The sequence below is a fragment of the Diospyros lotus genome, chromosome 10, assembly GCF_014633365.1.
Source record: "Diospyros lotus cultivar Yz01 chromosome 10, ASM1463336v1, whole genome shotgun sequence".
Lineage (NCBI taxonomy): Eukaryota > Viridiplantae > Streptophyta > Magnoliopsida > Ericales > Ebenaceae > Diospyros > Diospyros lotus.
The window spans coordinates 19,433,175-19,448,311 of NC_068347.1; the positions used below are offsets into that span (position 1 = coordinate 19,433,175).

Genomic DNA, 15,137 nt, shown 5'->3' on the forward strand with positions numbered 1-15,137 from the left:
TTAAAAATAAATTTAAAAAATTAATTAATTGATTAAATTAAAAATATATTTTTTAAAAGAATATTGGAAATAAAATTAATTGAATTAAATTAAATAAATTAATTGATTAAAAAAAGAGTTAAACATATTTTTAATTTTTTTTATAAATTATCAAAGTTTTATATATTTTTAATATGAATATTAGATTATTTTCTAAAATTTTGCAATTGTGAAAAATCGCCACAAATGTTAATTTAATTTAATTTTATAATTATTAAATTATTTTCAAAATTTAACAACGATATTTTGAAAACCTCCACAAAATTTAATTTTAAAATATACAATTATTAAATTTTGCAACGATATTTTTAAAACCGCCGCAAAATGTTGAAGAAACTGCCACAAATACCATGTTTTACGACAGTTTTAAAAATTGCCGAAAAATATCAATTTTTTTGTAGTGTAAGCCCCTGCCACCATCTCACCTAGGAAAATCTAATTATTCTCATGGAAGAACATCATTAGTAGGTTCAGTATTCCCTGAGTCTTGATTTCGGATAACGAACTCAATTTGAAGATCATACCATCTAAGAATGGTGTGGAAGATTGAAAATCAAACAACATTTTACCTTGATGGGACACTTCCAGGCTAATGGATATATCAAATAGGCCAACATAATCATACTTCAAGGATTTAAGGCTTGAGTACAAAGCATAGACGGGAGTTGGGTAAAAGAACTTTCGAATATCCACTAGTCTTATCAGACCTTTTCTCAAACATCCACTAGGGAAACACCTTCCATTCTTTGCTATGGATATGAGGTAGTCATTCCCATAAAAATTGGATTCCCTAGTTTTCAAGTGTTGAATTTTGAGGTTGATGTCAAAGAGAAGCATTGCAAGCTAATTTGAATTTTCTTGAAGAACACTAACATAAAGATTGTGTCAAGTAGGAAGATTATAACTAGAGAATTGCCAAATACTACTGCAACAAAGTGAAGTCAAGATATTTCCTCTTGGAAGACCTAGTCTTATGACGTTGAGCAAGCATTAGCCATCCTCGACATGCAAGAAAGCTAGCTTTGAATTAGTAAGGGCCCTAAAAGATCATAGAGGTATTGAGTCCTAGTGCATATAGACTAGAACATCTCCAAGGCAATATTATATCGAGAACTTGGAATATACAAAATTTGAGAAAGTTCTTTCAATCAAAGAAACCCTTCCTCATGTAATAGACTTTCGAGAAAGGGACCACCCTACTTGGATGCCTCGTAATCAATGAAATTCATTGGGAAAGGATGTTGCTTCATTCCCTCTTATTTATTATAAGCCTAGAAAGGGACCACCTCACTTGTACCTTAAGTCTTTTCATCCGCATGACACTTAAGCTAAGAAGGGGACCACCCCACTTGGACCCCAAGTCCTTTCATCATTTTGACACCTAAGTTTAAAAAGGGACTATCCTATTCATACCGTGTCAGTTCATACTTGGGACACCTAAGGCAAGAAGGGACCACCCTACTCACATCTTAAGTCCTCTCGCCCTCAAGACATTTAAGCCAAGGAGTCCATCCTCGCTTGGAAACCATTCGAATCAGGAATGAAAAACTTGAATTAAATAGAAAAGAAAAAGGAAAACAACACAATGGAATTGAAGAAGAGTATTTCATTAATAAAAAAAGAACTAAGGTTAGGTACAAAAGGAGGCTCGAGCCGAACACATGAAAAGAAATGAAAGAAAATTACCAAGTACAAAGAGCAAAGGGAAAAAAAAACTACAACTATTGCCCTTCCTCGTAACCCTCTATTTGTGGCTTGCTCTTAGGGGGTTAGCTCAATAACCTTAAAGACATCTAAGGAAAGACCTTTTTGGACCTGTTGGCTTGGAGGCAAATTTAAACTTGCTAGGCTACCTTGAATCTCAACAAAGATGTCCACCATGGAGTGATAGTAGCTCCAATTATAAGAGGTAGTGGCTTGGGTCACTTAGCCTTGCATATTTGAAACCCAAGTTCCCAACTCCATATGAGGTTGGCTCAAAGAAGCTCTGCTAGCTCGAGAAGGTTGGTTAGGTCCTTCTCAAGCTTCTCGGTGAGAGTCAAAAACTCCCATTGAAGGTGATCCACTTGAGTCCTCTACAATTCTTCTCCTTGCCAGGTAACCTTGAGCTCTACCTGCAGGCAGGTAATTTCTACACTAGCTTCTACGTTAGCCTGGAAGGACTTTATAGACTTGGCATCATCTGCCAATTGGCTATCCTTGCTTAGTAAAGTTTCCTCAAGCTGGACCAACTTGGTAGAGACCTTGCTAAGGCACTTAGTAAGCTCGCCAAAGCCAAAGGAGAGTTACTGGAGAAGAAACAATTAGAAGTCACCATTTATAGCGAAAAAGTTAAAGAAAGTGAGACAATGAGCTTACCTGATTAATTCCCTTAAACTCAAGGTTTGCTAGGTAGTTCAACATTAGCTCTATCACATTCAATATGAGGGAGTGGTAGATCCAAGGACTAGTTTCCTGGTTGCATTACTATTCTTAAAGGTGTCTCGTTCATAGACCAACCATTTGACCCTTAGGATTGTGCTCCATTTGCCCCAATTGGAGCTTGCACCTCCTTTTATTTTTTTTTCCTAGCAAGTCTTAGAGAGGAGGGCTCCTTGGGGCATGCGGGGTGCATAACAAGTTGGGGAGGAGGCCCCAAGGGTTTCATACTCTAGGGAGTTAACTTGGTCCCCTCTTGTTGACCTTTCTTTCGATTGTCCTTTTTTCAATTCTTTAATGGTCACACCACCCCTAAAGAACCATGACTCATCAAGGATACAACCAGTCATCACAAGAAACTAAACAAGTGTTAGTTAAGCAGATAAAATGAAAAAGAGAAAAAACTAAGGAAAAAGAGAAAACGACTTAGAGAAGGCCCTAATTTTGAGTAGGGTTTGAGGGGAAAGGCCACTAAGTTGCAAAGAGTGATCACACATGGGTTTTCAGGCATTGATGTGCTCGAGGAATGAAATGTCCTTGATGACCAACCTCTTTTCCTTAAACAATCTAATGGTTAAGGCACAAATTTTCCTTTTTCTTTTGATGGATGAGAAGATAAACTGACCTTCTCGAGGCTTAACAAAGAAAATTCATCCTTTTCATCCCTTGATCAAGGAAGGGATGTCAATAATGAATCGTCGACGGGTAGTGAAAGAGTATTGCCCTCACCTATAAGCTGCAGCTTAGAATAGGGGGGAAAAGTTGAGTAGTAGGAGGAATCTACTTGGCTACACAACAAATGAAAAGAAAAAAGTAAAAAAATCCTTTATCCATTTGGAACTAGCTAAGAACAATTCATCTTGAGGAGATAAAACACCATAGGGAGCAACAGGGTGAATGGGGATGCAAAGGCCAGCCTTGAGGGCATCCACATAGATGATTGGGTGCCCTCAAAAGCCTTATGGGCTCGACGAATTTTTTGATGGGAATAGGAATACTCATCCTCGTTAAGACCTTACCACCCCATGAAAGCCTTGGTTACCTTGCTACTGAGGTGGGTAACCTCCTCAATAAAGGGGTCATTCAAGTCCAATCCAAAGCTCTCAAATCCTTCATTCTCTACCCTAGAGGACACTACTACCCTTCCGTGGACAACAAAATTGGATAAGTCCCTGAATTGGAAGAGCTCGAGCCTAATGAAAAGCTTGAACTTGAGCTTAAGTTTACCCCACTACTCAAGCTCATTATTTCTATATCTATATGCTCAGATGAAGATGACTATCTAATATTGGTTAAGAAAAGGAGGTTAAGGAAAAGAAAACGAGGACTCTAATGCTTGAAGCTAGAAGAATTAAATGAAAAGTGTTGTAAGGAAGGACTGGGCTAACTCTCCTTATATAGGTATTGAGGGAAGGTTAATTGGCACCCGATCCTTTGGCCTTGAAGAGGTAACACTCTCTTGTTCATCTTTTTCTAAAGCAAAAATGTGAGAATATGCCTATTTTCTTTTTGGAAGATGCTAGCTAATGGCCGAACTAAGCAATAAATCCTAAGAAGGTGACAAGCAAAACTTGGAAAGACCTTATCGTCAAAATCAATTACTTGAGAGGTGTGAATTAGAAGTTGGAAATGACTCACTCTCAGTCTTGATTGCAAAGTAAGTGACAGTTATAAGCAGAAGAGACCTCTTACTTTACTTCCTAGCCTAATCTATTAACTTAGGCCAAGGAGTAGGGGCCAAGTGATGATGGGCACTATTAAAAAACCCAGAATAGCCCAAAAGGTTAAGCCTACCTCAAGGCCTGACATCAAACAATGCAAACTTACACCAAAGCAAACTAAGGCACAAGGTCAGTGCCATAATCAGGTCAATCCTGAGGATCAATCCATCCATCCATCCATTTGGCCTCATGTTGGCCAAAGTAACCGCACAATCCACTTGTATAAACTATAAAGGCTCAATGCCCAAGGGTTTAAGCACAACATTCGTTACGCATTTATAGCATCACTACTACATTATTTTTGAACATAGTGATTAGTGACTAACTTGAATATCGAAGGATTCATCAAGGGAAGATTAGATTCCGCCTTCTTTTGTTACAAGAAGAATCAGTTCAAGACACACTTAGGCTTTAGGATTGTTAGGATAGCCTCAAAATTGTAAACAAGCCAAAAAAAAAAAAGCACAAACATATCACTGATCGAGTATAGATCGACCCTCTAAACCTCGTCAAAGTGTTTAGTTGAGTCTTCAGTTAATCAACTTAATTTCAATTTAGGTCCGTGAACAAGAGACCCAATTCATTTAATTTAGTTTTAGTTTGAATAGTTCACTCATTGAACTCAACCTCGCCCAATTAATTTTAGATAAAAACTTCTCAAAATTTCTACTATTGAATATCATTTTTTGAGAGGTACAGTTTGGATAGTTGAATAATCCCTCAATGAGGTAAAGTTTCGTTTTCAGGTTTCTCATCCTCTCTTTATTGCTTCCTCTAGATTCAAAAAATATTCCATCTTGATTCTTTTGAGTGGGCCTACCCTTAATAGGAAAGTAACATTTTTACCGAGAGACATAAAAAAGGGAAAAAAAAACGTTTGCCTTTTACTATTTTAGCCGTCATCTCCGTTCACTTCACTTTCTTTACTATTTCTACTATATATATATATATATATCCTATTCACACGTTCCGAACACGTGTTTTGTTGCTTAATAATTGATAATTGACAATAAAGTTGGGAGAATTTATTAAGTCCCTGACGATAGAATTTACATTGTTCGTCGCGTGAGTCGTGACCCCGTAAAAATCATAATGAAATCTAGGCCGTCCTAATCACTAATCACCACCCATGATTACCGTAGGTGTGGGGATTAAATAAATACAAAAAATACTATTTGTATAAACGATTGAAAAAATAATTAAAAATATCAAAATTTAAAAATATTTTCATTTAATTTTTTGCTTCCATTTCTGGATGAAACTCGATTGAGCTTCTTGAAACAAACTCAATCGACTTTATCCCAAGATGAAATCTGATGATTGATGATAAAATTTGATCTATGAAATTCGATTAGACTTCACTATCGAATAAAATTTGATTTGGTCATTGAATTTGTATATCTTATCAATACATATACCACAATTCAATAAATAAATTGCCAATATTTAGCTATGACAAGTGAGGTCGACTCGTAATTAATTACGTTTAACAAACTGCCTAATCACATATTCTCTCATCATTTTAAATCTTAAAAAAAAAAAGATATGTAATTTTTTATTTTTAGTAAATTCACGAACTGGTAATGCATTTTAATTGAAGTATACAGAGCTTGCTAAATAAAATTTTAGTAAATTAAATCAATAAAGTATCAGATATTTTCATCTTTCCCAAAAGAAAAAGTCTTTTATTGAAATGGAAAGTTTATAAATAAATTTTAATTGAGTTTTAATAAATACTAATATTTATTAATTAAATTTTAATATTTATTAAAATAATTAAAATATAACACACGACGCCAATTCACAAATATTAAAGACTCTTTATGCATAAATGAGAATAAACTCAACTTTCACCTCACCCAAAAATTTGGCTCGACTGACCTTTAATAGTTCTTAAAATTATTAAATTTTTTTTATTAAATTTCAATTATGATATCAATTTTAAGATATCTTAAGATATGATATTCTCCTTTTTTTTTTAAGTGCACATTATCAATTTTTTATATAAAAATATTATTTAAATATTATAATTTAATAATTTTCTTAACACTTTATATTGATATTTTATACATATATAAAACACGTAATATAAAATATTAATACAAAATATCATCTTTAGATTTACAATTATACCCTTCCGGTGTCAATGTCCTATGGCGTGTCTATTGCGACAGGAGGAGAAGGCTCGTGTTGTCGTTTTGTCTTGGGAGGGGCCCACACGTCATCATAAGGCTCGTGTTGTTGATAGCTACGGGACTGAATAGCTCCAATTGTTTGGCAGTTTATGTATTTCACTTTTACTTTTAATTAATAATTAATTCATTTTATTTTTAAATATATTTAAACATAAAATAATTAAATAATTAATGGTTAATTATTAATTAATATCTTTTATTTTTAAATAAGAGGTTTTTATTATATTTCAATTTTAATGTGTAAATAATTTTATTAATTAATAATACATATATTACTTTTTAAATTATTTAATCAACTAATAAAATTATTTAAATAATAAAAATATGATATAATAAATATAACTTGTATGAAGATAAAACATATTTATTGTTATTTAGGTAATAGAAGAATGGTTAGTATTATCATTAAAAAAAAATTAAAAAAAAAGCTAGAATTATTTATGAGTTAAATACATATTTTACCCCTAATACTTGCATATTTTTTATTTAAATATTTAAATTTTTTATTATTTTAAAAATACCCTTGAACTATATAATTTTGAGTCAATTGCACACATCGATAAATTTGTTGAGAATAATAAATTTAGAAATGTAATTGAAATAATAAAAATTTTAAAAAATTTGTAAATTTATGAATATTTTTAAATAAATAAAAATTTAAATATTTAAATAAAAAAATATACAAGTACAAAAATTAAAATATATATTTTACCATTATCTTTGCCTTCTAGCACTAAATTCAACTACACAAATCAACTCTCGTCTCAATTGCTATTCTACGAATAATATTTTAAATCAGATCCATCATCGAAGGTGAGAAAAGAGGGGAATAAGAGTTAGAGATTAAGCTACAATTAGATGCAATAATTTTATTTGTACATATTTTTAATCATTGTGTTTGATATTTATAAAATTATAAATATTTATTTAAAAATTAATAACATTTTTTAATATAATTATTTTTGTTAAAAAAAAGAATTATAGAAACTTTTAATTTTAAAATATTTTATAATTTTTAAAAAATAATTGAAATTTATTTAAAAAGTATTATTAATTTTATAAATAGTAAAATATAATATCAAAATTCTATATCCAAACAACGTTTAGATGAGAGTTTGACTCAAAATGTATGTTTATTAAATACATTCTACACTTCTAACCAGAAAGTGAACTATATGCGAATAGAGTCTGGCTTAACAAGAGAAACTTATTTATAATCTCTCACTCAACGGTTCCAGGCCATATAATAGTTTTTATATATTTTGAAATTTAAAATTCAAGAAACATTCAAAAGAATATTTTCTATTCATAGTAAATAATTCATAATATAAAGTTAAAATATTAGGGACTATTTTTTTCCTGTTTTAATTTTTAATTTTAAGTTAAATTTATTTTTAACTTTATATTTTGAATGTCTATTTTAAGATTGCTGAAAACGCTTTCTTTTTGTTTGTAGAGTTTTTTGCATTTGATCGTATTTGTGATGAAAAGACCCAAAATGACTTTTTGTTATTTTGAATTTTTTTTATAATTTTTTTTTTTTGAAAATGCATTTTTAAAAATTTAAAAATAAACACGTTTTGACTATTTTAAAAAATAAAAAATTAAAAACAGGTTAAAAACAATAAAGAGAATAGGGTTTTAGAAATTTGAGTTTTTTATTTTTAACAAAAAATTAAAATTCAAAAACAAAAACCATTTTCTACAAGTGGAAAGACCCTTAGATTTTCAATCAATTGGAAGCAAAAGAAGACAAAGGCTGTATAGCATGACAACATCAACAACATAAATTCTAAGTGCTTTGGTATCTTTCTCTCCCTCTTTTACTCCATGCTTGTTCCATTCTATTCCATAATCCCTCTTGGACTCAATCTTGTATCATGAGTCAAGCAATGCATCAAAACTCTCTATTATCAAGCAGTGGTAAAAGATCATGACACTTGGCAGATTCAAATGTCTCATTTCAAAACCCAAATAAGTTTTGTTGAATTTAATTTGTTATTCAATATAAAAAACGGAACACACAATTAAAAGAGAGCTATAGAAATACCTGCTCTATGGCCATCTGAATATTCTCTTTAAGTAGAGTATAGTAGATATTGCTAAAATTGAATTAACACGAGAAAGTTCACATATTCTGATCAGGTGCTCGATCCCTCTTCATCTCTAATAATATGGATGTTATTAATTAGTCAAACAATCACAGATTTCTATTTAAATGAAAAGTTGAATTTTAGATGAGAGAGGGGAGCTAATCTTAAGGTTTCTTTAATAGGCCCTTCCATTGTCCATTAAGAGCCCTAATAACTTACAGATTCTCTGCACATTTTTATATCACACAAAATTAATTACTAAGATGGACCTAAGTCTAAAAACTTTATTGGATCACTCTAGTGAATTTTACTAATCTTATTAATTTATTTTTCACAATCTAAATTCTAATTAGTGGTAGCCTAAATATAAAAAAAAAAAAATACAAAAAAAATTAGTGTTCCCATTTGAGCAACACTAATTGGCTTTTAGTGTTTTAAGAAAAAAAAAATTTATTTATCAAAACGACTATTGAATTAATTAAATTTTAGTGGTCATATATTTAAAAGATCTCAGTCTAGAACCTTGTTCAAGGAAACAATTAACATCAAACCATACTAAAGTGTAGGGTGGTTGTTGCTTCATGTGATTGAAGTATATGTATGAACCAAGGAACTGCATTTAGTCCATGACCCAAAACTTGGTCTTTCAGGGTAGGTATACTTCTAAATCGAAATAATCGTGTATATCTCAAGATAAATTTTGTACTTGCATGAACTCGTATCATAAAGCATACTAATATATTAAGAAGTGCACATTTATTGATGAATAGATAAAGTATCAACCATGTGTAACAATAACAATAGTAAAAAAATTAAATGTACCAACTCTCACTAACCAAATATATCAAAAAAATTAAAATTAACATATTCTTGACATGTCTATCAGGATCAATAGGCCTAAGGCCTTCGATTAATGAATTAGCTAGCATATAGTCAGTTGTAATGTGTTTATACTAAACATTACCATTGTCGAGCCATTCCTTTACCTTGAAAAACTTCAACTCTGTATGCTTTGTACCTAAGTAGCACGGAAATGGAAAACGATACGTTTCTGAAACGAAACGGAAACGCTGAAACGGCATTTTTCTAAAAATGTAGAAAACGAAAACGCTGGATAAACTGTAAATTTAAAAATACAGGGAGAGTTTTGGAAATATAATTTTTAAAATAGTAAATTATAAAAAATAATTCAAATATAAAAATTTATTTTCAGTAACATGCAATGCAATGCGCCATATTACTGAAAATTTTAATTAATTTATTTTTTATATAAATAAATTAAAACAAAAATTAAACAAACAGAAAACACAAAAAAAATGCTTAGACCTCCAAACCCAAAATACGAACAGTTTGAGAACACAGTGAGAGAGAGAGAGGGGGGTTGGTTGACCGTCGAGCCGACAAGAGAGTGAGACTGAGAGAGACAGCGTCGGCTACCTGAGAGGGAATGACAGCGGCGACCGACTGAAGGAACGATCGGCAGCGAAGCTTCAGGGTTCGACTAGAAGCGATGAAATCAGAAGCGACAGATCGGGGTTCGACCAGAAGTGACTAAAGGAACGATCTTTGGCAAAGAACGGCGATGAGTGACTGGAATCAGAAGCGATGGAAGAAGAACCAGAAAGAAGAAGAAGAAAAACCAGAAAGAAGAAGAAGAACCAGAACCAGAAAGAAGAAGAAAAAGAAGAGAGGGGGAAAAAGATGGAGGTTCGGCCAGCTTGGGGATGCGTGGGGCGTGGGCAACGTGGCCTCTGTTGTGGGAACCGAAAACGCATTTGGCCTGAAACACGTTTCTATTTAATTTTACCAAATTGCGAAACAGCCCCCAAACGTTTCGCAATTTACAGAAACACCCCGAAAATCGTTTCGGGCCGTTTTCGGCGTTTTCGAAACGGGAAACGGTTCGGAAACGTCGAAACGGCATCCCAATTGCGTTTCCGTGCAACTTAGCTTTGCACTGCCTAAATTCTGTGTTTTTTTATAAAGAAAGTTACTAAAACATTATCAAAATAGATCTTTATTGGTCTAGAAATGGAATTAATAACATTTAGTCTTATAATAAAATTTCTTATCCATTTAGCATAAGCTCCAAGTTCATAGCATGCAATCACCTCAGCTTGCATGGTTCATGAAACCATTAGAAATCGCTTTGAACTTTTCTAACATATTGCATGACTTACAAAGATAAAAAATATATATATATATATAACATGTAGATTTTTTGTCTTTTGAATAGTTGACTATATATGCATCTGCATCTGCATGGCCTATAACCTCAAGGTAATCAACTCTTTTATGGATAAGCATACGATTTCTGGTTTTCTATAAGTATCTCATCACTTTCTTTACAGCTACCTGTAACATGCTAAAATATTTTTAGAATATTTGAAGACTTGAGAAAATAAATTCATACTTAATTTTGAGAAAAAAATTATTTGAACAAGTGAGTGGATCAAATGGTTTAAATATATGTATATATAAGCAAATTATATATATATATATAAATGTAAATGTTGGAAAAATTAAAAAAGTTAAAATCTTGATAGCAAAACAGCAAGTGATAAGGTTGTTGAGATATTTTTAAGTTAAAGTCATAAGAGATAAGAGAAGTCTATAAGATAAGAGGATAAGTGTAATACCCGATATTACATGGTATTGAAAAATAAATAAATTTGAATTATTTTGTCAAGACCTCGGGTGGTCCGGAAAGTTCAAGAGTCAATCTCGATAAATTAATTAAATAAAATTGTCGAATTGACGACAAGGAGTGCCTCGAGACTTGGATATTTAGGAAAAATGGCAAGAGATTGATGAGCGTCTCGAGGCGAAGTTTATGACGCTGGAAGCAGTCCAACCGAGAATAATTTTCGGAATAAATTATGTATAAGCTCGAGTGGTTGCCAATACCGAATGGTCATAAGGGACCTCCGGGATGCTGAGGGGACCTTAGGAGTGGTCCGATTTTGCGAGTCAGTCAACCCTGAGGCATTTTCGGGCGAAATAAAGGTCCCGTGCAGGCGCAGGGACAAATTCAGCTTTATCAAGTAAAGTCGATTATTAATTTATGAAGAAATCAAGTCTTGGTGGTTTAAGGAAAATTTAATTAGGCTTGGAGGGCCCAAATGATATTATTAAAAATTTCTAAGTGGAATTAAGGGTTCACTAGTATAATTAATGAGGATTAATGGGGTTACTTAGTAATTATATATAAATATATAAGTATTTAGGCATGTAATGAGGAAGTTTCAAGGAAGCTTCCTAATCTCTATTATTTGAAATGGCCGAAGCAGATGAGAGTGTGAGATCGTGAGGGAGAGATGAGATCGAGAGAGAGCTATGGTCGAGAGAAGAGAGTTCGTGAGCGAGAGAGAAAGAGAGCAGTACGAGATCGAGGGAGCTCGGAGGCTAGACGTGACCAGCAGCAACGCTGGAAGCTGCCATAACCGATGAGGCAGCAGCTTTAGGGGAGCTGGAGCGTTAGTGAGGGCCGACTTCGATGGCTGGTCGGGGTCGCGTCAGCATGGAGCGGCTAATGGCAGGGCTCGCGGTGACCAAGAGGCGACGACGAAGGTCGGTTGCAGTGGCCATGGCGGACGTTGAGGTTGCAGCGCACAGGCAGTGTGCGCTCGGGAGGAGGAACCAGCCGCGGTGGCGGCGTTCGGCCAGTAGTCGCGGGCAGCCGGTGGTGGCCGCCGAGGGCGGTGCTACAAGCGGCAGCGGGCGTCGGACCAGGCGGAGGCGGCTGGAGGAGCTAGTGCAGGCATGCGCAGAGAAGGAAGAAGAGCCACGAGGGAGAAGGGAGAAGAAGGTGAGGAAGAAAAGAAGAATAAAGAAAAAAAGAAAAAAATAAGAAAAGAAAATAAGGGAAAATGAGAAAATTTGGAAAAATAGCCGAAAATTCCAGAAAATTTGGGGAAACTTCTAGAAATTTAATTAGAGCTTGAGGAGTGTGCTGGAAGCTCAAAAATTGGGAATTTGGACTCGAAATGGCAGCCAAAGAGGTAACGCCGGTGTAGGCATTTGATCGAACTTCTTCTCCAGATTTATCGAGGTAATTAATTTAATTCTTTTCAAAATAATTTCATTATGTGAGATAATGAATTGTGTCGTATTAGTTGGATTGAACCCTCGGTGGGGACTGATTGGAAGTTGTTGTTGGGTGAGTTTGCGATATGTGGCAAAGTTGAGGGCATTGGTTTAATGCCGGATGTTAATGGAGTTGGGTTTTGTGTGTTTGACTCTAGGTTCGAACGGGAAGGCAGTGATCCTAGAAGAGCTCGGAGTTCGGATTGGCATTCTCATAGAGCCAGAGATGAGGCTTCGAGCCAGGTAAAGGATGGCCCCATGTGGAGGTGGCCTTGCAAGTTGGTAAATATGTTTGATAATGTTTTTATATTGCATCTGCATGTAGTGGTTAACACTTGCGTGATGCGAGATCTAGTGGACCTGTGGCCATATGGAGGACTAGTATAGTGGGGGCTGATAGGTTAATGCTTCAAACTTTGGTAGGTTGTGAGGATGTGTGGGCTTAGCCTCATTTGCATGCATTGGGCATACATAAACATCTTTATATTCATATTTACATGCATTACACCCTTACTGAGTCTTTGTGACTCATGAGGTTTTACCTCATGTGTAGATGTTACAAGTCCAGATGCAAGCAGGGATGGCACCGGGAGGCTGCTGTGGCAACTAGCTGTGTTGCCCGAGTTGTGTATTTTATTATCTCTTGTACGTAGCCATGTGATGTTATGTATGTATACCCTTGTGAGTAAATGTATGTGTTGTTGAGCGTTAAATGTATTTAGTTGTTGTAATCATCATAGTGTGACAAATGATTGTGAGATTGTTCGTTGCATATAGCTTGGTTGGAGAAGCCGAGTTTCAGACCGAGTAAAGATCAGCGAGGTATGTTATCATAAATCCCTAATACTCAGCGAAGTGTTTGTTGTGCTAGTTTTGTGCCTGGGTCACCTCTGGCTTGCTTTGAGGCAAGCTGAAAAGAGATGAAGCTCACTCGGGTTTCGAGTCTCGGTCCGCTGAGTTTTCTTGTTTGAGTTGGGACAGATTCCTGAGTGGAGCGAAGGGAAGGACGAAACCTAGTTCCCTACCTAGGGCGTTTCCTGTTGAAACATAATCCAACCCTTCAAACATAATCCAACCCTTCAGTTGTGGTTCGTCGGGTGAGCAATCCGGTCGATTATTTACCGGTGGCGCCTGTAAGTGGGAGCGGGTCGTTACAATAAGGCTCCAAGAAAGATAATGATTAAACAGTCCTTACAAGATAATTCTAGTACAAAATTAAGTTTAAGTTTTGATTATCTTTATCATATCAGAATTTAAATGTATTCATGTATTTTAGGAAGATATTTCTGATGTATTCGTGTAGATATACCATATTAGAGATCAATGAAAGGCACGAGAAATAGTCATCTTTTCAATCGAGTATTCTTCCTACTTGTTCTAATCCTTCTCGAGTAATTCATCTAAGATACTCGAATACATCTTCTCGATATTCATCTTGTTTAAATCTATTCATAGTGTTAGAGACAATGATGGTTGAGATCAATCCCTCTACCAATTCCTCATTATTAACTTCTCTAGAGGGTACAACTTCTTCTATTCCAAACCCTATCCAACCCTTATCTCTCGAAAACCATTCTCTCCATATCACTCAACACAAATCAAATGAAACCAATTCCAGAGAATGGTTCTAATTCGTCTTCCTTTTTCCTAAAGGTAAAGGAAAAACAAGGTATGTCACTGGTGTAATTCCAATGCCAGATTCAGAAGCCTTACTTATGGTGTTTGGGATGCAGTAAATTCCATTGTAATGGCATGGCTAATCAATTCCATGGAGCCTAAGATAAGGAAAACCTATTTGTTTTACAAGACAACCAAAGAAATATGGGAGGTTGTGCAAGAGATATACTCATTTAGAAAATACATCGCAACGTTTTGAAGTGCAGTAAGAAATTCGAGACACACAACAAGGTCATAAAACAGTCACTGAATAATACAATTCATTAACTAAATTATGGCAAGAAATGGATTCATTTTACTTTATGGATTGGAACTGTTTAGAAGATGGTGTAAAATTCACTCAAATGTTTGAGAATAAGCAGATCTTTGATTTCCTACTAGGATTAAATAAAGATTTGGACAAGGTACATGGCAGGTTACTAAGTACTAAATGGTATTTTACATTCTTATGATTAGTTTTGATGATGAAAAACAACATTTGGTTTTGTTGGTTTTGATCCCCAAGTCATGAGTCAAGTTTATGATTTTCAACAAAAATCAATTTCAAGTACCTATGTGAAAATGAAAACCGAATGATATATAATTTTCTCTAAGTCTGGAAGATTAGTACATTATAAGGAGAGACATATATGAAAATGTTTTCATTTTGAAAAACTAACAACATTTGGTTTTGTTGGTTTTGATCCCCAAGTCATGAATCAAATTTATGATTTTCAACAAAAATCAATTTCAAGTACCTATGTGAAAATGAAAACCGAATAATCTATAATTTTCTCTAAGTCTGGAAGATTAGTACATTATAAGGAGACATATATAAAAATGTTTTTATTTTGAAAAGCTATCTCCCGGTATTTTGATATCTAATATTCATTGGTATAAAATAATTTTTAATGATTTTTTCAAGAAAT

The 15,137-nt window shown here is 34.0% G+C and overlaps 1 long non-coding RNA gene across 1 annotated transcript; it reads left to right on the forward strand.

Annotated features, from left to right (window-relative positions):
• The first annotated feature begins 11,742 nt into the window (after positions 1-11,742).
• Positions 11,743-14,892, forward strand: LOC127811931 (uncharacterized). The gene is made up of 3 exons (XR_008025801.1): positions 11,743-12,517; positions 12,711-12,795; positions 13,106-14,892. It is a non-coding gene; the product is annotated as an uncharacterized LOC127811931 (long non-coding RNA).
• The last annotated feature ends 245 nt before the right edge of the window (positions 14,893-15,137 follow it).